Source organism: Dipteris shenzhenensis, chromosome 26, assembly GCF_047967505.1.
Source record: "Dipteris shenzhenensis isolate YYH24624 ecotype China chromosome 26, Dip_SZ_1.0, whole genome shotgun sequence".
NCBI classification, from domain to species: Eukaryota; Viridiplantae; Streptophyta; class Polypodiopsida; order Gleicheniales; family Dipteridaceae; genus Dipteris; species Dipteris shenzhenensis.
The window spans coordinates 23,750,765-23,776,156 of record NC_141621.1 but is presented as its reverse complement, the minus strand read 5'-3'; the positions used below and the strand labels follow the sequence as shown (position 1 = coordinate 23,776,156).

The following is a 25,392-nucleotide window of genomic DNA, read 5'->3' as shown; positions in this document are numbered from 1 at the left end:
CAAGAATCTTGTCTAGGCTAAGATATTACATTGAGATAGAAGGAAATGCAGTACAATGGCTAGGTAAATGAAGATACTTTAGTAAGGATTGATCAAAGTTGTTTAATAATATGAAATAATTTAGTCCTACTTATTATGAGAAGAAAGATACTTTAAAAGAGAATTGATTTATGTACTAAGAGTTTCGTATGACCTAAATGTGTAAACTTAAAGATGGGATTCAATAGAGAAAAGAGTATTTATAAGCTTTGATAAATGATAAAGTGGGCAAAATATGAAATGTATGTGCTCTTGTATTAAGGTATATTTATGTTTCAATATAAATCTTATTGATGCATCTTCAACATCAATTAGGAACTATCTAAAGAATCGCTTGTGATACAATGTTGAACCAGTTAGCAAAAACAAGAAATAATAGTGGTGTCACACACACACACACACACACACAAATTTTGATTAGTAAATGTATCGCACAGAAACTCTTACTTCTTACGCACACACATGCACACACACACACACACACACACATGTATACTTCCCTAACTATGAATTATTCTTTTATGTAACCCCCCTATGAAATCTCTCCTTTACACTATCTTTTTAATCAACCCATGCACCAAGCACACTAATCCTCCCATACCTTCCCTAATCCCTTCTCAACACACACACACACACACACACACACATATACTTCCCCAACTATGAATTATTCTTTTATGTAACCCCCCCGTGAAATCTCTCCTTTACACTATCTTTTTAATCAACCCATGCACCAAGCACACTAGTCCTCCCATACCTTCCCTAATCCCTTCTCAACACACACACACACACACACACACACACACACACACACACACACACACATCAAATGCCACAACAATGACACATTTAGAAGTACACGGCCATTATTATATCAAAAAACAATATAAAAATGTACATAAATGAACAAGTGCTAATATGACCACCCCCAAGGTCGATGGGCATCTAAGAGAACCCCCATACAAGAGATATTGTACAACTACACTACCATTATCTTACACACACACACACACACACACACACACACACACACACATTCTTGACAATTATGGTCAAAAATGGATGGGTTTGTTTCCATGTATTAAAAAGATTTTTCTTCAATACACACATGACCTATATATAGTTATTCAAAGGTCTAACAACTACAAAGGGTAGCTAATTGTCCATAACTTGGTAATGGCATGAAATTAACCCTTATATTTATGGACCTATATTATTAATTGGAAAAAATGGGTTAATTACTTAACATTAACCCCTGGCTTCTAAAAAAAGGAAAAAAGCAAAAAAAAGGGAATTTTTTATGCTCACGTGGTTATAAGGTAAAGAATATGTAAATAGCAATGAAAAAAGATGGTGGGCGTAAAGATTATCATGTGTCCCCTAATTTTTTTAAATGGACAACCTGGATTAGCATCTGTCCCTTCAATTCCATAAAATAAGATGGAACAAAAAGACCAATGGACTCTTCATGTTCCATGGTGACCCTTCATTTTATGAGGGATTCACCTCTATACATACCACTGGCACTTCAGAAGTGGTGCATCAGAAAAAAGTGTGTGCACAAGGGTGGAGTTGAGTGAAAGCGTGCCAAGTGATAAGGTAAGTGACATGTGTACCTTCCTTCTTTGTATCAAGCTCTCCTTATGCAGTGACATGCTACTATAAAAGTCGGTGCTCCATTCCGTATGGATGTAGGACACAATAATACTATAGAATGACACAGTAGTAAGGGGTAGCATTTGCAACACAATGCTCAATCTTGTTGGCTATTGTAGACTATGTGAGCACATGAAAGACGAGGCAGATGGTTTTCTAAGACTTCACACAAAGTAATGCCTATTAATGCAAGGCTATTAGGATGCATGGCAGCACATATCTATGCTACGATGGTCGAGGTCATATACAAATTGGCGGCACCGGACATCGATAACAAGTCTAGTAATGCTATGACACTTGTCTTCCCTTCTGGTTTAAGTATCCTAGCTTAAGCTTGTTGGATGGTGGCAAGTATCAGCGTTGCTGGTTGAAGTGTAGTGCAAAGGTTCTATCATGGAAAATTTCTTTATACTCCTAAAAATATTATCTTTTCAGGATTCAGCTAAATTTTTATCTCTAGTAATACCTTCTCTCATATATCATTTGATGTTAAAATGTTGTTCCTATATTTTTGGACCTTCTTGAGGGGTTCTATTCTAAACTACTTTTTGAAATGGAAACTATGATCGATGAAATCATTTCCAACGATGATGTCAATGTGCATCATCATGAAGAAATGCTACCTAGAATTGAAAAGGCTCTATCTTCTACCATTATACCTGAGGTCACTATCAAACTTCCTTGGTTCAAAAAAATTGCTCTTTCTTTATTGGAGCAAGAGAAGTTGGATACTTTCTCCAACTTACTCACTACTTCAGTAGAACAGGAAGCTAAGGACAATCTCACCATGTCACAAGGATCATCATGCATTCCTACATTGCTTGCTCGGGAGGTGGAATTCGATGTGTCTCAAGAGACTCATCAAAACAAGATGTGGACTCTTAATAATTTGAATCTATTAGCACCTTTGAGCATAGATATATTAAGATTTTGGGGCTCACTATCTAATGTTGATGTGGAAAAATGCAAACAGGCTACTCCCAAAGGAGTCTCATTAACAGCTTTCAAAAAGGTAGGCATTCCTTGTGCACCTGCACTATCTACAATGGATGCTAGGAAATGTTTTAACTCCAAAATACTATTACTTATTCAGGGAGGCTTTAACTCCAGTACAGAAAGGGCTGCAAATTACAAATCCCTGTGGTGGAATTGGTTATGACCATTCCTCAGGCATGCCTATGTTTCTGACAAATGTGGTGGTTCTCTCTTTTGGGCAGACCATGTTATATGATATATGGTAAATCACTTGGATTTATTTTACCCGGATATGAGTTTATCAGCATCCTTTATTGCATTCCTCATATAGCTGAATGGACTGGCAAAACCCATAGTTGAAACTCTCATCACTTTCATCTTTGTGAGAGAGTTTATGATTCAAGGGGTCTTGGAATATGTAGAAAATCCAAAGGAAAAACTTTTTTCTTCAATGGACAATGAGCAAGGACTCACTATGATTGAAAAATTAATCAAACCCTCTTCCTTTTGAAGAGAAAGTGCCAACCTTATGAAGCCAAAATATGGTGGCAGAGGCAATGTAAGAGGCAATTCGGTGTGGAGCCAGATCTGGAAGAAGTTTCACAAGAGGGGGATGTCATAATAGTGATTGTGGATCTACTTTTCCACACCAAGACATTGTGGATGTATCCACACCACCCTCTAATACCCCTAGTAGTGCGGTTCTAATAATTGGGGATAGTACTCCGGCTTTAGGCTCTAGTTCCAATAAGGGCAAAAGGCCTATGACCTACAATAATAGTATTGCTCCTACCTTGGCAAAAAAACTCAAATGGTCTTCTGTGTTACACAGGTTCTAGACGTCTAATGGAGTCTTATGGAAGATTGGTTTTGATAAAAAATTCTCTTAATAAAGAAACCACTAGCATCTTGCATCTTTATTACTCCGCTCAAGCTTTGGACAGGATATCTCTTAGGGATAATCTAGTATCTTGCTTTAATAAATTCAATCCCAGTTCAACTATTGTACTTTCCAATCTCATTTTTGGATGGAAGTATGATAAACCAATAAGTTGGATACTTCATAACTCAAAAGAGGTATTCCATACTTTTTCATGGGAAAAGGAGGAAGATAAGTGTAAAGGCTCTACTTTTAAATGATTTAAGACATTTATTATGGAAGTGGATGGGGGAATGGGATCACATGTTCAATCGGTAGATCTTAAAATCTTTCGTAGTAAAATTATTCGACAAACACTTTACAAGGGCTTAAATCACATCCCTTGTAAACCTTGTCTTTCTTCTCCAGCCCTTAAGTCCCTCAGTAATTTTTGGATGGATTTATTGGCAAAATGCAACTTGGTCAATAAACAATTAGCTATGTCATCTTTCTTAAGGGATTGTGCTGACTAACTTAAAACTTTCAATACTAAGAAAATTTAAAAAATATGAAATTTGGTTAGACAACAAGGATGTTTTGGATGAAATTGAATGGATAAAATCACATTCGTACATTTCAAGATCAAACAAATGTGCTAATACTATGGTATTCGAATGCATTCACTTAATACGTGATATTGCTAGCTGTAGAATTAATTGGCCTGACTTCAACATCCCATGCATGGAAGGAAATACATGGACCATCCCAAAACAAGTTGCCTCTAAACTCTTTAAGGATTTAATTCACCTTTTACCTAGTGTGACACCATCTCATGAGATAATCTACCTTTCTTGTGTTCAATATTTAAACCACACAAGGGATCTCATAGATGGATTACCAATGCTCATAACTGCATCTATTCTTCCCTTGCCAAACTTCTTATGAGAATTTATACACTTGTATTGAATGTTTTGAGGAAATGGACACATAACAAAACCTTGATTGCTAAAACCTTTTTACAAGCAGAGACTTCATTATTATGGAAATTCAACTCTATATTTAAGGTTTCTCTTAATCTACCAACAAAAATCAACTCTATCTTTTGTGTAGACATAGCTAAATGCTATGAATCTTTACCTCTATATGGGGAGGATGGATTAGTTACCATACTTGTTGATAAAGTAGTTACTCTAACCTCTAAGCAAAAATCCATGCACCCCTTCATCTTGACACATTTTAATGAGTCACAACGGACATGGGGTACATGGGGTAAACCAAAGTGGTCTAAATCTATGACAAATACACAATGTTCTATTTGCCTAGATGAAGCTAAATTAATCTTATTACAAACATGGCTTATCACTCATTGTTTTGTACACTGTGGTGATAGAGTTTGGAAACATGTTAAAGGGATTCCAATGGGTTTTTTGTGCTACCCATTATGGTGTAATTCAAATTCTTTTGGTATGAGTCTTGTTTCATTTTAAGGCTCAATAGACTTGGAAGAATTGACTTGTTACCACTCTTTAAACACATGTTTAGATACATTGATGATATTCTTTGTATTAACAACAATTGTATAAAAGATTTCCTTCATCCAAATGCTATCAAAGATGCAAATAATCCTTTTTGGATCTATCTACTACCTATCATTGACATTAAGGAAACCATTCACAAATCCATTTGTGTGTTAGATAAAGTAATAACTCTATCCACAAATTTTATGGATCTCTCTATTGAAATTATGGGAGATGGTAGCTTTCCAGTGGATAAGTTTAATAAAACAAAAGCACTTTCTTTTCCTATATCCAGATTTATCCTCTTTTAATCTAATAGACCTATTGGCCAAGCCTATAAAATGATCCTTTCCCAAATCTTTCCTATTTCCTACTTATCCTCAGAGTTTCCTAGTGCGCTACTTAAAGTACTAGAATCGGTTGAACTCCTTAAAGGTATGATTCTATATAAAGAACTTTATATGGTTGGGGAGAATGGTAGGCACTTCTCATATTTAGGTGTCTACCATCACTCCAATTATGGTGTTGTGCCCACCATGGGATAAGGGCGGGTACACACACACACACACACACACACACATTCCTGACAATTATGATTAGGAATGGGTGGGTTTGTTTCCCATGTATTAAAAGGATTTTTCTTTAGTACAATAGGTCGAATGACACATGACCTATATATAGTTATTAAAAGGTCTAACAACTCCAAAGGGTAGCTAATTGTCCATAACTTGGTAATGGCATGAAATTAACTCTAATAGTTATGCACCTATATTATTAATTGGAAAAAATGGGGTTATTACTTAACATTAACCTCTGGCTTTTGAAAAAAGGAAAAAAAAAGGGAATTTTTCATGCTCACGTGGTTATTGGGTAAAGAATATGTAAATAACAATGAAAAAAGATGGTGGGCATAAAATTATCATGTGTCCCCTAATTTTTTAAATGGACAACCAAAAGACCTAATTTTCAGGCATTGGATTAACATCTGTCCCTTCAATTCCATAAAATAAGGTTGAACGAAAAGACAATGGACTCTTCATGTGCCATAGTGACCCTTCATTTTATGAGGGATGCACCTCTATAAATACCACTAGCACTTCAGAAGTGGTGCATAAAAAAAAAGTGTGTGCACAAGGGTGGAGTTGAGTGAAAGCATGCCAAGTGATAAGGTAAGTGACATGCGTACCTTCCTTCTTTGTATCAAGCTCCTTATGCAGTGACGTGCTACCATAAAAGTCGGCGCTCCATTCTGTATGGATGCAGGACACAATAGTACTCAAGTGATATAGTAGTAAGGGGTAGCATTTGCAACACAGTGCTCAGTACTGTTGACTGTTGTAGACTGCGTGGGCTCATGAAAGACGAGGTGGATGGTTATCTAAGCCTTCACACAAAGTATTGCCTATTAGTGCAAGGCTAGGATGCATGGTGGCGCATATCTATGCTACGGTGGCAGAGGTCATATACGAATTGGTGGCACTGCCACGGCAGAGGGCGATGCTAGGTGACCATTGGCACATGTAATGTCATATGACAGCACCACAATGACCAAGGTCATCTACACGTGGATGGGGCACCGGAATTTGTGTTGCAATACAGTCCTTATTATGTGGCTTAGTTGGCTTCCTTTTAGGCATCTCGAGCCACGCAAGGTATGCACAGTGTATGGTGGCATGGCATGTGCGACAGGCAGCGCTAAGTGTAGCGAAGATTTGCACTAATTACGACTACGACTATGCAGTCCAATGCATGTGGCATGGGAATTTGGACTCCTTGGTCCCTTGGGTCTTGTGGCTTCGAGCCATGGGATGGACATTAAGGAAGTTTATAGGGACCTTATACCTTGCATATATTAAAGCCATTCATCTAATTTGTCTAGGCATGACCTATTACTTATAACTTGGGACTTTGATACCTTTTATCCGAACCATGGGACTTTTGGATAGTTGTCCATTTTGGCCTTTTTAGACCCCTTTACGCCTTAAGTGCCTTATGGCCTTTTGGTTTTTTTTCCTCATTAAAATTATTTTTTCATTGGGTTTTAGGCAAAACATGAGATCTTTTAGAAAATTAGAATTTCTATGATAAAAGGCATAACCAAGTTTGAAGGATTTTTTTTTCATAAAAAAGTATATGCCTATATTTTTCTAATGGCATTAACTTTTGTATATGGCTATATCCTTATAAAAGGATAGTTAATCTTATGCTTATGTGGGGATATTTTTTGTGTGTGAGGATTGAGAAATTTTCCTAATCCTTTTGTTTTTCATGGTCTTATCTTGTACTTTATATTTCAGACATTGATAACAAGTCGAGTAATGTTACACACCCATACCCACACACCCACAAATCTTTTTTTTTGGGGTGAAAAGTACACACACACACACATGCGCATGTGCGCATGCACACACATGCACATGCATGCATGCACATGTGTGTATGTGTGCATGTATGTATGTATACATGTATACATGTGTATGCACATGTGCATATACACATATAAGTGTGTGTATGTGTGTGTGTGCATGTGCATATTGCATGTACACATACATATATTGATATATTACAAATATACCTATATGTATGTGTATACATGCATGTACATGTACATATACACACATAGAAATATGTTTCACTTCATGTGTCTCACCTATTCTTGGACTCCAAAACCACTTGCTAAGAGCCACCCTCTTGTTGAGAACATGTTTTCTCTCATTTTGTGGCCTTTCCATGTGCATATTGAAGCCTAAATTTGGTGCCCACTCCTCCCCTTGATGTTGTCCTTCTTTTCCCTTTCTCTTGAAGTTTTCCTTCTTTTCCCTTTCTTTCCCCATCTTCTTCATGCTTTGGTGATGAAAAATAAGCAAGAAATTATCTTGGATGAAAACTTCTTCGAAATAATGGTGAATTATTTTCATCTTTCCATATAGATTTTCGTGTAGCTTATGTAATTTTGCATTCAGTGCTTGACTCTTGTTCAGGGTTTCAAGTGTGCGATTCATTGGAAAGTGAATGAAATCCTCTTGATAAGATGGTAGGATCCCTATATTTGGATCCCATTCAAAATTTGAAGAGTCTCTCGTTTATTTGGTTTTCTTATTTGTTTGAGCTATTCCACAGTTGAATAAAAATTTACGTGAGTTCTTTTTAAGCAACACCATGATAGCTTGATTTTTTCTTATAGTTCATGTATGTTGATATTGAGTTGCCTATTGAAGTTTCCTTCTAGGAAATGGGAGATTCCTAACCTTACGTTGTAGCATAAGGTATCAAAATAACAAAGCTCTTGTGCCTTTGAAAGAGACTAATGTTTTTAAAGGAATTGTGCATACAAGGAGAGAACAATTGTGGCAAATGTGGAAACTTTATTTCACATCTATGGATTAAGGAAAAAAAGTGTGGTTACCATGAAGAGAAGTTACCTTGTAACTCCATATCCATTATGAGAAACCCGGATTCATTTTCACCATTCTCTATCTTCTTTTCTCTTTAACCAATTGTCCACTACAAGTAGCTTTTGCAATATTATAGGTAGGACAAAAGTTTGCTTGAGTGTAACAGTGAAATGATTTCTTTTCCTTTAAAATGTCAGAATTTTATGATGAGTATGCAACTATGCTACTAAGAGATGCATGTAATGGGAAAACCCATCAAGAAATTTATCCTCAAGGAGTCTCATCTTTGTTTTCCTTTTTTGTGAAGAGAGAGTGAGAAATTGCTTTGGACTCATTCGTTTTCAATTGAAGTTTTCTCAATAAGCAATGTGTCCCTACCACTATCGAAATACACACAATAGGGTAACACTTATCATGAGGGACCTCATCCCCATGCCTTGGGAGAACTTAAATGAGAAGATGTCATTAAAAGTAAAGTTTATGTATACTGCATACATCTATTTTCTTAAAACAGACTTATATTAAAAAGATAGGTCATTATGTTGCTTTGAGTTATATGTGATAAAGTGATAGTGATATTTGCAAGATCCCATCCCCATATCCTTTTATAATTGAAAAAAATATATTTTTGGATATCTAATGGATACGTGCAGCCAGATTGTAATTCTATAAAAGAAAATTGAAATTTGGTCAACAAGATAGGGGGTTATGTGACTATGAGACACAATTGAAAGGGAAACACCTACGATGGAGGGACCTCATCATTGTATCCTTCTTGATTAAAAAAGATCCCATTTTATTTAAGAGAAACTCTACATGGAGGGTTATGTGACCGTGAGACACAATTGGTAGGGCAACACATATCATGGAGGGACCTCATGAGTATATCCTTCTTGATTGAAAAGATCCCATTTTCTTTCAGAGAAACACTACATGCCTAAGTTTTTTTGGTTAAAATGCTAAAATAATCTTCTTCCATCCTTGTCAACCTTGCTCAATAATGGCGTATTGATGATAGAAAATATGGCTTGAAATTGTGAGTAAATTTTTCATTACTGCTTATAGGTGACTAGGCATAATGGTACTGTGACACAAAACTGGGGGTTTGGCTTTGGTCACGTCTCAACCCACAAATTGAAGAAGAGAGAAGAGACTTCTTCTTCTTAGTAAGAGCATCATACCTTGCTTTGCGACATTGTTGTGCTGCCTCCAAATGTTGAAGTGCTTGAAGCTGCTTCTCATCCAAGGTCTTTAGCTGTACTAGATGTTGGGCATGTGTTTCTTCTTCGTTGCACAATCAAGAAACAGTCATGTGAAGGCTTGAGATTTCCAATTCTATTGGCAAGATGGCCTCCACTCCATAAACTAGCTGAAAAGGTGTGAAACCAAGGAAGAGCTTATGAGTGGTTCTATAAGCCCACAAAACCTTTGGTATATGCACATCCCACTTCCTTTTCATGGTGTCTACTAGCTTAGACAAGGGACCACAAAGCAAACCATTAGTTTTTTCTGCAAGACCATTGCATTGGGGATAATATGGAGTTGATATGACATGATTTATTTTCAATTTGTGCACCAAAGATTCAATCAAGTCATTCCTAAAAGACCTCCCTCCATCTGTAAGGATTTCCAAAGGGCAACCAAAACGGGCACATATAAACTCCTTGAGCAATGATGCCACCGTTGTTGCTTTGTTGTTGATGGTAGCTTTTGCTTCTGCCCATCTAGTTGCATAATCAGCTGCAACTAATATATAATACTTCCATTGTGAAGAACGAGGAAGGGGGCCAACAAAATCCAAACCCCACCTCTCAAATGGACCATATGCTGGAATGGGATTCAAGGGCCCAGGAACCAATTGCTTGCATCCATATGCTTGGCATACCTCACAACTTCGGCACCACTGATGAACATCTTTGTTGAGTCGGGGCCAATAATACCCTATGTTAAGGATCTTTCGAGTAGTGCTAGCTGAAGCAAAGTGACCTAAACATTCATGACATAGCTCCATAATCCTTTTAGATTCTTCCAAGCTCACTACCCTCCTAAGAACCTTATCTTTACCTTGCTTGTATAGAACATCCCCAAGGATTGTATAAGGATGAGCCTTCCTTGTGAGCCTCTGCTTTTGTTGAGGAGTCAATCCATGAGGAAAATATCCTTCGTCCAAGTAACATTGAACATCTTGGAGCTCTGGCCAACCTGTATCTATCAATGCAAGAGTAGCTTCAGTGAAAGCTTTAGTAGCCATCTCATTAGCTTGATGATTATCTTTTCTTTGAATATGCACAAACTTGCAAAACTCAAAAGCTTTCTTTAACTCCATCGCTCTTTTATAAAGATCTTGTAGATTAGGACTCCGTGCCTTATTAACACCTTTCATTTGCCTAATGACCAGTTGAGAGTCCCCTTTCACCTCTACCTCTTTCACTCCTTCCTTTAGGCAATCTTCTAATCCACAGATCAATGCATTGTACTCAGCCACATTATTTGATATTGCTTCAGGAAATTGCCTACCCTTGGCCCATACCTCTTTTCCTTCTGCATCAAATAGAATTATCCCCCCAGCCCCACATTTTCTAGAAGGGCTAAAGGCTCCATTAAAATGCAGCTTGAACGCTATTGCCGGGGTCTCCAACTCTTCATCTAAGTCTTCCTTTGCCTTTGTTACTTCTTCTTCCTCCTTACCTATAAGCAAATCTGCAAGAGAAGCTCTAGTGGTGCTTTTTGTAATAAAAGTGAAAGAGAACTCTTGAAGCTCACAAATCCACTTAGCAAACTTTCCAGCAGGATTGGGTTTGCGAACCAAAAATTGTAAAGCAGGTTGAGATGTAAGGAAGAAAGAAGCGCGACGCAGCAAGTATGACCTAAATTTCTTCATTGCAAAGACCAAAGATAAACCTTCTTTCTCCATTTCACTGTACCTCTCCTCAGCCTCGGTGAGTTGCCGACTTGCATAATACACTAGTTGCATGCATCCTTGCTCACCCTTCTGAAGTAGTATAGCTCCCACTGAATGAGTTGACACACTTGGATTCACATAGAAATCATCCTCCCACCTAGGAGGCTGCATAATTGGCCTTTGGCTCATGCATTCCTTAAGCAAACAAAATGCCTTATCTTGCTCTAGTCCCCATTGGAAAGATACATTTTTCTTTGTCAATAAATTTATAGGATACATCTTTTCAGAAAACATATCAACAAAGCGCTGGTAATACTTTGTTTTACCCAAAATGCCGCTCACCTCTCTGACATTACTGGGTGGCGAAAGGGCATGATTGCTTGTACCTTCTCAAGATCCATTTCTATACCTTCCTCCAAGATAACATGTCCTAACAAAGCCACCTTCTTCCTGGCCAAACGGCATTTTGCAAGATTAAGGCAACCTTTTGCATCATCAATACTTTTCAATGCAATCCTCAACTTTTCCAAGTGATCCACACGACTTGAATAAATGCAAAAATCATCCAAAAACACTCTTATGAACTTTCCCAAGTAGGGTGCAAATACCTGGCTCATGAAATGTTGGAAAGTTATTGGTGCATTAGTTAAACCAAATGGCATCACCCTATATGCATACACCCCCCATGGTGTAGCAAATGAAGTATTCCTTTGATCTTCCTCACAAATCCGAATTTGGAAGTATCTAGAGTACCCATCACATACTGAATATATTTCATGGCCTGCAACTTGATCCAATATCTCATCCTGAAATGGTAGAGGAAAATAATCCCTCTTTGTGCACGCATTCACAGGGCAAAAGTCCACACAAACACACTATTTCTTTCCTTTCTTGGGAGTAACCACCACTGGAGAAACCCACTCTGAATTCTCAACTGGAAAAACAAATCCAGCTTGGAGCAAGTTAGTTACCTCCTTCTTGAGCACTTCTGCTTGTACTACTCCCAACCATCTAAGCCATTGCACCACTGGCTTGCTTTGAGGCTTCAAGTCAATTTTGTGCTCCACTAAGGTAACTTGGTGCACCTGTGAGTAACTATTTGCAAACAGACTATGAAACCCATCAAGCATGTGTTTCTTCTTAGTTGCACAATCGAGAAAAAGTCGTGCGAAGGCTTGAGATTTCCAATCCTATTGGCAAGATGGCCTCCACTCCAGAAACTAGTTGAAAAGGTGTGAAACCAAGGGTTCTATAAGCCCACAAAACCTCTGGTATATGCACATCCCACTTCCTTTTCATGGTGTCTACTAGCTTAGACAAGGGCCCACAAAGCAAACCATTAGTTTTTTCCGCAAGACCATTGCATTGGGGATAATATGGAGTTGATATGACATGATTTATTTTCAATTTGTGCACCAAAGATTCAATCAAGTCATTCCTAAAAGACCTCCCTCCATCTGTAAGGATTTCCAAAGGGCAACCAAAACGGGCACGTATAAACTCCTTGAGAAATGATGCCACCGTTGTTGCTTTGTTGTTGACGGTAGCTTTTGCTTCTACCCATCTAGTTGCATAATCAGTTGCAACTAATATATAATACTTCTGTTGTGAAGAACGAGGAAGGGGGCCAACAAAATCCAAACCCCACCTCTCAAATGGACCATATGCTGGAATGGGTTTCAAGGGCCCAGGAACCAATTGCTTGCATCCATATGCTTGGCATACCTCACAACTTCGGCACCACTGATGAACATCTTTGTTGAGTCGGGGCCAATAATACCCTATGTTAAGGATCTTTCGAGTAGTGCTAGCTGAAGCAAAGTGACCTAAACATTCATGACATAGCTCCATAATCCTTTTAGATTCTTCCAAGCTCACTACCCTCCTAAGAACCTTATCTTTACCTTGCTTGTATAGAACATCCCCAAGGATTGTATAAGGATGAGCCTTCCTTGTGAGCCTCTGCTTTTGTTGAGGAGTCAATCCATGAGGAAAATATCCTTCGTCCAAGTAACATTGAACATCTTGGAGCTCTGGCCAACCTGTATCTATCAATGCAAGAGTAGCTTCAGTGAAAGCTTTAGTAGCCATCTCATTAGCTTGATGATTATCTTTTCTTTGAATATGCACAAACTTGCAAAACTCAAAAGCTTTCTTTAACTCCATCGCTCTTTTATAAAGATCTTGTAGATTAGGACTCCGTGCCTTATTAACACCTTTCATTTGCCTAATGACCAGTTGAGAGTCCCCTTTCACCTCTACCTCTTTCACTCCTTCCTTTAGGCAATCTTCTAATCCACAGATCAATGCATTGTACTCAGCCACATTATTTGATATTGCTTCAGGAAATTGCCTACCCTTGGCCCATACCTCTTTTCCTTCTGCATCAAATAGAATTATCCCCCCAGCCCCACATTTTCTAGAAGGGCTAAAGGCTCCATTAAAATGCAGCTTGAACGCTATTGCCGGGGTCTCCAACTCTTCATCTAAGTCTTCCTTTGCCTTTGTTACTTCTTCTTCCTCCTTACCTATAAGCAAATCTGCAAGAGAAGCTCTAGTGGTGCTTTTTGTAATAAAAGTGAAAGAGAACTCTTGAAGCTCACAAATCCACTTAGCAAACTTTCCAGCAGGATTGGGTTTGCGAACCAAAAATTGTAAAGCAGGTTGAGATGTAAGGAAGAAAGAAGCGCGACGCAGCAAGTATGACCTAAATTTCTTCATTGCAAAGACCAAAGATAAACCTTCTTTCTCCATTTCACTGTACCTCTCCTCAGCCTCGGTGAGTTGCCGACTTGCATAATACACTAGTTGCATGCATCCTTGCTCACCCTTCTGAAGTAGTATAGCTCCCACTGAATGAGTTGACACACTTGGATTCACATAGAAATCATCCTCCCACCTAGGAGGCTGCATAATTGGCCTTTGGCTCATGCATTCCTTAAGCAAACAAAATGCCTTATCTTGCTCTAGTCCCCATTGGAAAGATACATTTTTCTTTGTCAATAAATTTATAGGATACATCTTTTCAGAAAACATATCAACAAAGCGCTGGTAATACTTTGTTTTACCCAAAATGCCGCTCACCTCTCTGACATTACTGGGTGGCGAAAGGGCATGATTGCTTGTACCTTCTCAAGATCCATTTCTATACCTTCCTCCAAGATAACATGTCCTAACAAAGCCACCTTCTTCCTGGCCAAACGGCATTTTGCAAGATTAAGGCAACCTTTTGCATCATCAATACTTTTCAATGCAATCCTCAACTTTTCCAAGTGATCCACACGACTTGAATAAATGCAAAAATCATCCAAAAACACTCTTATGAACTTTCCCAAGTAGGGTGCAAATACCTGGCTCATGAAATGTTGGAAAGTTATTGGTGCATTAGTTAAACCAAATGGCATCACCCTATATGCATACACCCCCCATGGTGTAGCAAATGAAGTATTCCTTTGATCTTCCTCACAAATCCAAATTTTGAAGTATCCGGAGTACCCATCACATACTGAATATATTTCATGGCCTACAACTTGATCCAATATCTCATCCTGAAATGGTAGAGGAAAATAATCCCTCTGTGTGCATGCATTTAGAGGGCGAAAGTCCACACAAACACGCCATTTCTTTCCTTTCTTGGGAGTAACCACCACTAGAGAAACGCACTCTGAATTCTCAACTAGAAAAATAAATCCAGCTTGGAGCAAGTTAGTTACCTCCTTCCTGAGCACTTGTGCTTGTACCACTCCCAACCATCTAAGCCGTTGCACCACTGGCTTGCTTTGAGGCTTCAAGTCAATTTTGTGCTCCGCTAAAGTAACTTAGCGCACCTGTGAGTAACTATTTGCAAATAGATTAGGAAACCCATCAAGCATTTCTAGGTATTCATCTCTTTCAATACCTGTTATAGTCTCATCAAGAAGAATCTCATTTTGTTGGCGAAGACTAGTACGAGCCACCACTTCCTCATACATGGTTGAAGATGATTCTCCTTTTGAAGCTCCATTTCCTTGATTGTCCCTGCAATCAACACCAAGGCAAAGACCAAACACCACTCCTTCCACCTCTCCCTCTGAGATGGACTCCTCGGAGGTGCCACTTGTCTCGTGATCAGATGACTCAGACTCTGAGCTCTCGGAAGTTAAAGTTTCCTCCTTTACCACCTCGTGGCGACTCTTGATGTTGTAGCAGACCTTCCTATTCCCTCCTTGGAAAATAAGATCACCTATCTCCCACTTCTGTACTGCCTTCACTTGATGGAGCCAAGGCCTTCCCAAGATCAATGGGTAAGCCCTAGCATCTAGTTTTATAGGAATAACTTGAAATGTTGTAGCCAAATTCTTCACAACTCCTAGGGTTTTCACTCTAGTATTATCAGCCAACTTAATGCGATAAGGAGAGTTAAGAGAAGATAACTTCAAATCAGCATCTTTCATTGTCTTTTCACTCTTGACATTTATCGATGCACCCCCATCAATGTATGCATTAGAAATAGTCCGGCCATCTATGATGACATCAACAACGAGTACATCATCTCCCACATCTATGTCTACCTTTTGTGCCATAGGTGTCCCATTATCATTTTTCTTCTTTTTCTTAGACTCCCTAGTGCTGGCCAATTTACTCCATTCCTTCCTAAGTTTTGGAGAGAGTGCCAAAAGCTGCCCAAATGTGATTTGTGCAGTCTTCTCTCTAAGGTTTGTCAATAGATCATAACTAAAAGTCCCTTGTCCAAGAGGAAAATCAGATTGTCCAATCTTTCTTCGAGATGATTTTTTCTTCTTATGTTTCCGTTCTTTCTCTTCCTCCTCTTCCTCGTCACTCCTAGTTTTATGACTTCTTGTCATCAATGGCATCAAAGTTTCTTCCTCATCTTCCTCCTCTGAACATGTTCTTTCTAAGAGTACTACACTCTTGTCTTCTTTTTTTTTCAATTTTGGACATTTGGGATGATAGTGTCCCTTCTCTTGACATTCATAACAGGTAACATTGCTTTTATCCCTAGGATTATCCTCAGTTCGTGGAGCCCTAGGTGCCTTGGCATTCACTAAGTGCAACTTCAAATCAGCAAATTCTGCCATATATTATGATCCAGTGAGGGAGTAGATACCTGGGATGTTGAGGCTACCTCTACTCGATGTGCCAGAGTAATGACACTTGTAGATGGCTGAAATGTGGACTCAATTTGATGGGCCACCTTCTTCAAAGCAATGTGAAGAGCCTCTTTGAAATTACTAGGATTTTTGCTTAGAACCTTTTCACGCAAGGTAGAATCCAAACCATAAACAAATTTGTTCATCTTGAGATGTTCCATTGCCAATGAACCTCTAGAATCTCCCATAGAAGATGAAGAAGACTCAACCACATGCAAAGCAGCTTGTTGGTACTTGACGAATAAGTCATCATACCTCATAGCGAAGGTCAAAACTGACTCTCCTTCCTTTTGGGAAATCTTCTCCAGCTGCAATAACAAGGAATTTTTAACAAGGAATTTGATGACTCCAATGTCCCAAATCTCTCCTTCATTGCCTCAACCAAGCTTTCCCAATCATCCTTGGTATCTTTTGGCAAGGCCTCGTACCAAGTTAAAGCCACACCCTCCAAGAAATTTGGAAGTATCTCAGCACGTTCCTTCATAGACCAACCAGTCAAGCGGCATGCTCGATTGAATTCTCAAAGGTAACTCCTCAAGTTTTCTCCTTCTGATCCACGGAACACTGGAATGTTGTACATCTTGCATAAAAAATGAGCACAAAGAAGAAAGTCTTTGCTTGTAAACAAGCTGAGATCGTGAGGTTATGATAGGAAAATCCTAGGCAAAACCTACCCGGCGTCTCCACCAAAAGATGTGACACAAAGCTGGGGGTTTGGTTTTGGTCACATCTCAATCCATAAATTGAAGAAGAGAGAAGAGATTTGGGCATAAGATGAAGCTTAAAGAGACACTCACTCTCTATCTTCTCAGATCAAAACAAAGATATAGACATCAAAGGTGAGGTTGTACTCTAGCATTGGAAATAAGAAAGGCTGAGGGAAAGCATTGATTTGAGCTAATCGGTCAGCCCCAAAAGTAAGGGCGAGCCGTTGTTGGAAGAACATCTTTTGACTCAACACAATGTGAACTGATGTGAAAGGCATGAATTGATAGGGCTGATTTTGTTGAATAGGACGGTTGGGACAAAACATAGATCTCAAAAAGACGAAGATTCTGATATCAGTTTCATTCAAAATGGAGCTTGGAATAGAAAGTTATGATGGCTTTACGAAAGGTTCTCAAAACTACTCCAAACAACAGACCTGACCACTCAGACAACAATAACTTTTGTTCTACTAAATGGAACAAATATCTGGATACATCAGTAGATAGATCTTGAAAAGACAAAGATTTTGATATAAGTTTCATTCAAAACGGAGCTCGGAGTAGAAAGTTATGACCATTTTACAGAAGACTGTCAAAACTGTCCATACCCGACTGTAGTTATGGAAAGGGCAACGATCTCCTTTAGCAGAGAAGTAGCTTCCAGGATACATGGAAAATTGAGGTCACCCAGGGGAGTAGAGAATACCCTTAAAACAGGTCTAGAAATGACTCATTCATGTGGGTACACTAAGCTTTAGAGCGAGGAGAGAGGAGATGGAAGAAGGATGAGGAAAAAAAAGCATGAACTTTATTCAAAACATCAGAAGCAAGAAGAGGGATACAAAGTGAGAGCCTAATGCTCTAGGGAGAAGGGAAGAGATAGGCAAAGCTAGATACAAGTGATGGCATAACTACAATGAGAAGAACCAGATGATGGAGAGGGAGGAGAGAGGTCTCTTTTATAGAGCAATTCTCACCCTCCTTCACCTTGTTACATTTTCAGCTAGTAGATTCCTTCACCCCCTGGTGACATAAGGACATGGGTCACCATCAAATGTCTTTTTGGGCACATTTTGACAAGTGTCCCATCACAAGATCCTCATGACTCTTTAAAAATTGAGAAAGTCAAGAGTCTTTCCCCTTGGAGCCCTTAGGGACCATCTTGTTTCCATATGTCAACATCCTCCATATACCACCTTGGAATTCGAGAAGGATTCCTCTTGACTTTACACTCTTCCACACTCCTCCACATGCCCTCCACATGCTCTCCATGTGCACTCCCTATTATTTTATTACATTATTGAGTCCATGTAGGCTTTTGGCCCACTCTAAATATATGACTCATTTCTATTTCCCAATTACAAAGCAAATAATATATCTCCCAAGCCATTCTATCCCTATACCAAGGTATTTATAATTCATACCTGTGGTATTTACAATGATGCCCTCCACTCATAATCACCTTTGCAATCATTTTCACTAATTATTCTAATTAATGTCAAACCCACATTAATCATTACATGAAATAAAGTAGTCGACATCAAAAGATTGACAAGCCACAACGAGAGTAGCCGCAAAGAGCCATCTCCCGCCACTAACTTCTCCATCACATTTCTTGGTTCTTTGTCTCCATGGCTAGCTTTTGTCACCTTGCGGGCCCCACAGATCCTCCCACAGGTTTCAAAACAAAATATCATTTGTTGTTGTCACAGTACCTTTGCACATGAGCTTAAAGCAATTGTGTAATCATATCAAGAAGCGATATGCTTGCATCAATGCAATGTTTGTCACAATTCCAAACTTAGAGGCCCAGGTGATTGCTCAAATGACTTCTCCACAACTCAAGAAGAGACCCAATGATTTCAAAAGTCATCTAATGGTGCTCATACCAAAGGCCCTTTATTACCATCTATGAATCAAAGGCCCTCTATTAACATATCTAACGATGCTCATATTAAAGGCCTTGTATTACCATCCACTAGTAATGTACCCTTATAGTAATGACCATCCAAGGAAAGATGTCCTACCATGGCTACCCAAGCTAGGGAGACAAGATCATAAGAAACAAATTTTAAGCTATCAAAGCTTTCTAGTAAGGCAAACCTGACAAGTTTCTCTCTTAGATTCATGAATTGAATATCTTCTTTAAGGATGGCCCACTTTCTTGGAAGGGAAGGTCAAGATCATCATGCTCATCTTGAAGGCGATGCTACCCTGTGGTGGCTAGTAGTTAAGGCCAAATAGAAAGTTTCTACTACTTGGGATGACTTCAAACATCAATTACAAGAGCAATACCAATCATGTGATTACTTGCTCTTAAAATGGGATAGATTCCATCAAAATTAAGGAGAATTTATAAATGATTATATCAATTGCTATGGAAACTCCTACTCTAAACTTAAACTTTGGATGAGAAATCCAAGGAAGAGCTCAAAGGTGCATAGCAAAATGAGAGTATCAATTGCTATGGGAAACTCCTACTCTAAAACGAAACTTTGGACAAGAAATCCAAGGAAGAGTGCAAAGGTGCATAGCAACATTAAGAGATCAGCTCGATATTGAAGTCTAGACCATGAATCTCTAACTCTAGAGGGCATTATTAATCTTATCAAGAAGATGGAGCTAAAACCCAATCAAGCCAAAGATAGATCTAAGACAAATATATTAAAAAAGGCAAAAGGGATCAAAAGACTATATTTCAAGCAATTCAAGAGGCAAAAGGAAATTTGTTCGATCCTTTTAAAAGTGAACTCAAAAGGAATTGTGCAACAAGAAGGTTAAAACCCTTACTTTAGAGAGAGAAAAAGGTATATAGGAAAGATCTTTCAATATGGTGAGACAAGGCACAACTTCGTGTAAAGTGGTGAGGTAATTGCTGATGACTACTCTTTACTCAAAGTCTTAGGAGAATTTGAATAAACTGTGAGGACATTTCTATTTGATGATGGAAGTATTTAGAACTTGAAATGGCCAAACCTCTTGGTATAATGGTAGTTACTCTATCAATGCTAATGACCCCTGTCATTGAAATGTGGTGACTTATCAAACCGTAGATGTGGCTATACATATTCATATTCATCTCTTATTCATGGGTGTCTTGATCATCTTAAATTTCTTATAGCCCCTCGTGAAGGATTGGATACTAATATTGGTATCAAATGGAAAGGGATCCTCTTGTAGTGCTTGCCTAAAGCACCAATCAAATCCACTTCTAAAATAATAGCAAGTCATGCTGTTTGGACCAAGATTACTCATCCTTAGCCATAGACAAGTCAAGAAAGGGATCAATTTCATTGTTATACCTTTTTCTAATGTATGCGAGGGAGGCCAAGAAATATTTTGAGAGCCAAAATAGCTGCTTTCATAGGAGAGAGATGCTCTTGCTAGCCAATATGCCAAATGCTTTATGAATGATCTCCTTCAAAGTTTTTTCCTTAGTGAGAAGATCGTCAATCCAAAGAAGAGTGATTTTCTTTGTGTTAAAGTTTACTTATCTTGGTTACATGATTTTTTCCAACACCATATGCATGGATCCAAGTAAGGTCAAAGATTTCATGGAATGATCTACTCCACAAGGTTTTCGTGATAGACCAAGAAGGGTGTCTTATCCAAGGGACCATAACTCATGAAAATGATTTCAAGGACTTTAAACGTGTTATGGTACTCAACTTGTTTTGATCATTCCAGGTTTACAAAAACCTTTTTTATGGTTGAATGTGCATGGATTTATAATTGGGGCCAAGCTTATGTAAGAAGTACATGCACTAGCTTTTGAAAGTAGGAAAATGAAAATTCAAAGTCAAGTAATAGTCAAAATGAGAATGAACTTCTTTTCTCTAGTTCATGCTCTCAAGTTTTGGAAGCGTTATTCAATGGGTGCATATTTTTTGGCCTACACATAATTCAGGTCTACATCATTTCTTGACTGAACTTTCTAAAGAGCATCATATTAGATGGGAAATATTTTTGCAAATTTTAGACTTTCACATTCAATACATACCTAGAAGAATAATAAATTGGTAGATGCCTTATTAAGAAGACTTTTTATTAATGAAATAATGGTCACTCAACACGAGAACTTAACTGATCTCAAAGAATATTATGCTGATGATGCCAATTTGTCCAAGCTTTTAAAATCTTGAAAGTTAGAATTCTAGTGCCAAACTATTCAAGCAACAATGATGGACATCTATCCTATATGAGAATGCTATGCATTACCAAGACAAATGATTAATTCATGAAGGCAAGTTTTGCCTTTCATGGACATCATGGTGTCACATCCACCTTGGAAAATTTCAAAAGGTAATTATTTTGGCCAAGGGTATGGTGTGATATTGCACAATAGGTTCTTGAATGTCAGACATGCCATCTTAGTATGATTTTGGGAAACTCCTCTCTAGTCATGTCTGACTCCAAAATAACATTGATGTGATATAGCTATAGACTTTGTTTTGGATTTTCCTAGTATGGACAATGGTGTAGACTAAATAGCGACATCTATCAATTGCTTTAGTAGAAAAGCTCTTTTTGTTCCTATGAAAAGAATTCAAGGCATCAAAGATTGTAAAGTTCTTTGTCCAAAAATGCTCTACAATCTTAGATCACTTGTGTCAAATCATGATACCAAGTTTACTACCACAACTTTTGAAAGGCATTATTTGAAGATTTGAGAATTGAATTAAATTTCTCATTTCCACTTCATCCTCAAATAGATGGTATTTTTGACATAGCAAGTTTTGGGAGTACAGATTATTAAAGCCTTAGCAACATGAGGGGTTTGTTTCTTAAATATATTGAATTTTGTTATTATAATACCAAGCACCATTCCACAGGAAGAGCCGCTTTTTGAAATAATACACCCATTATCAACTCCACAGACCTTGTATCAATTGCAAATAGTAGTCATAAATGAGTTGATAAATGTTCACAATGGAGCCTTGGAGAACGTTAAAGACCTAGTATTGATTGCAAGTCGGTTCATAAATGGTCACAACAAAGCTTTGGAAAATGTTAGTGTGGCAATAAGAAGATTTGAAGAGAGACAAGAGAGAAAGCAAATAGAAATAAGAAGCCGCTGACTTTCAAAGAAGAACATTGGAATTTTATTCAATTTGAGAAAAATTCCTTGCTAATTTCAAGAACGATCATCTAAAGACGAGGTTGATGAAAAGGTGCTATGGTTGTTTTCAAGTCTTGAAAGTCATATACCAATCCGCCTTCTACCTTTTTGGCTAGTTCTTGGAAAACGAACAATGTCTTAAATATTTCCAATATTAAACCATCTCATGGGCAAGCTCTAACGGAATAGGTTATGGATGATCGATCCTCCTCAAGTAGTTGACGGTGAGGAAGTATTAAAGTTTGAACAAATAATGATAAACCAAGAGAAATAAACAAGAACTAGATGGAAATACCAAATGTACTTGTTAAATTTTACAGGATATCTAGGACCATTAATGCTCAGTGGGTACAAGGGAAAATTTTAACAATTTCCCGTGGAGAAGGAATTGCACTGCCTCTTTGCCTACACTTTATATAGAGAAAGAATTGCACTGCCTCTTTGCCTAGATTTTATTTGGTTATATGTATATGCATACATACAAACATCTACACACACACACACACACACACACACACACACATTTGTATATGTATGTATGTATGTATGTTTACGTATATGTGTATGTAGATGTAGATGTATATGTATACGTATATGTATATGTATGTGTATATGTATGTGTATGTGTATGTGTTGTGTATGTGTATGTGTATATGTGTGTGTTTGTGTACAACACACACACACACACACATGCACGCACACATGCACACACACACACACATATATATATAGAGGTGTGTGTGTGTGTGTGTGTGACACACACACACACAAGTACATACATATGTATGTATGTATGTGCATACTTGCACTACGGGATTATTTTTTGGGGGACGAGGGGAATCTTTTTGTTTTATTTAAGTAGATTGGTTTTTTGAGAGCACCCTCACATGTTCTTGATGGAAAGGGAGCACTAGAGGATGATGACTATGATGGATGCAAGATCAAAGGACTGCAACACAATGTACATAAGGTTATACTCTACTACAATCTTGTGGGCTACAATGAGAATGAATTTTTTGTTATCAAAGAGAAACTAGAAACTCATGCAAGAAAATGCCTTATTCGAGGCGTGCTAGTTTTTGCAAGGCTTGGCCTGCAGGAGTTTTCTACATCTTCACCCTGTGAGGGATTCGTTGGTTGTATAGTCCCCCCACTTGGCTGTTAGCCCTAGTACCAGAGATCCCCTAGGCAGTGAGTTGGGTTTCTCTGGAATAGACCGATTCTTTCTTTCAGCCTTTCTGTTTTTTTCCATAGTCAGCACCTTCAGGGCTGTTGTCTTGTATGAAAGCTTTCAAGCATTAATAGAAGGTTCCTTTTTTTGAAAAAAAAAGGAAAAAAATAAAATGCCTTATTCATGTATTTTCAAAATTTTTTATTAACTTGTAGGGTTCAAGTTGGATTCTAAGTTAGTGATTACATTCTCCATGACAAAAAGGGAACTATAGAATATCAATTTCATCAAGATGAATCTCTATCTATGTATTACAATATAGCTACATGTATATAGCCTACATAGACTCATAATAAAGATTCACAAAAAAAAAAGAAAGCCTTACTACACAAAAATGAAGAAGTGATGTTGTGTGTGCTTATGTTACTTGCAAGTAAGAACATTTCCCCACATATGGCTTATTGTGAAGTAAAATTGGAGTTGATTTTATTGATGTGATAATGGTTTGTATGCTTCAAAGTCTCTTGATGATATATATCCTTTTAATTTTGTTTATTTTCATCTCTAAGCCTCTTTAGGTCATGAAACTTAGTTGTGAACTGCTCATTCTATTCGCATATGACAATGTGACAAGCTCCTACTCAAAAAGTGCCTCCTTTTAAAATATAAGATTAACTTTAAGCAATGCCAAGATATCTTCATTGTGTAAATCTTTATTTTCTTTGTTAGATTAGATAATCATAGTTATAACTCATATGTTGAGATTTAGTTGTGTTGAAGGTGTCCTCTTTGGTAGGAGATGGATGATTCCTAACCTTAGGTATGACTTAATCGCATTCTTTGCCTAGAGCATTGACTATGCAGATTCAACTATGGACCACTTCTTCCTTTCAAGATCTCTACTCCATTTGTCATACACAGAGACTATGTCTATCTTTGTGAATCAATTTGTTCACAATAGCTTTGAAATCTCTATGTGCATGCCTTTGCCCATTACATCTTGGTAATGTTCTTTGTTTAAAGCATTGATCGTACCATTTCATCTATGGACTAATTCTTCTTGTCAAAAGCACATTTTGGTAAAACTTATATCTTGTTGATTCCTATCTATTCTGGTTATCAAAAGTAGCTTTCAAGGCTCTATGGGAAATACTCTCCAATACCATTCAAACTTAGAGTCTAACTTCTTACAAGTTTGTCCTTGAACCTTTTCCTTCCATTTCTTTGGTTGTGGCAAAATATTTGATGTTTTTTCACCAAAATGTAAATCCATGACTTTTGGCTACAAGGATTCATGAACATTAGGAGTATTAAGGTTTCCCATTTTACTTGTTTGCATCTTGCCTTAAAATATATGCACAAACTTAAGCACTTATGTTCATGTTCTTGCACAACCCTAAGTAATTCCTCACTGAGATTTCATACATCCATCATAAAAATATTGTGATGTAACCTAGTCTTTTCACATTAGTTAAACATCAAACACATTATACTTATTTCAAAGGCTTAGATCCTCAACTCTCCAACACTCAAAGCATGATTGGCTCTAGTCGTGTACCTAAAATTAAAGTCTTTAGGTACATTCGGTACTATAGATGCATTTTAAGTATGTTAGGTTTATTTTTTGAAGTGTTTAGGGGGTAGAGTTCTTTATTTAATTGAGGGGGCTAAAATCATCATACAATGCCTTTTTTGTGAATCTAATCCTGTTGTTGCTATCTGCTCATGTCCTCCTCTGTACCCTGCTTGCTTTTGTTGGCAGAGTCTTTCTCCAACTCTACTTTAGCCTTGCTACCCACAACCCACAAAACCCTCTTGGGCCTTGGGCAAATCCTTGTAGCCTAAAAAATTGAGATACATTCAAACTTTAATAGTGCAAGGCTGTATAAGTGAGCAAGCTGA

The 25,392-nt window shown here is 37.9% G+C and overlaps 1 protein-coding gene across 1 annotated transcript in view; it reads right to left on the bottom strand.

Moving 5' to 3' along the window:
- LOC147884848 (ABC transporter B family member 3-like) overlaps positions 1-25,392 on the bottom strand; it is a 73,971-nt gene that overhangs the window by 1,378 nt on the left and 47,201 nt on the right. The window lies entirely within an intron of this gene.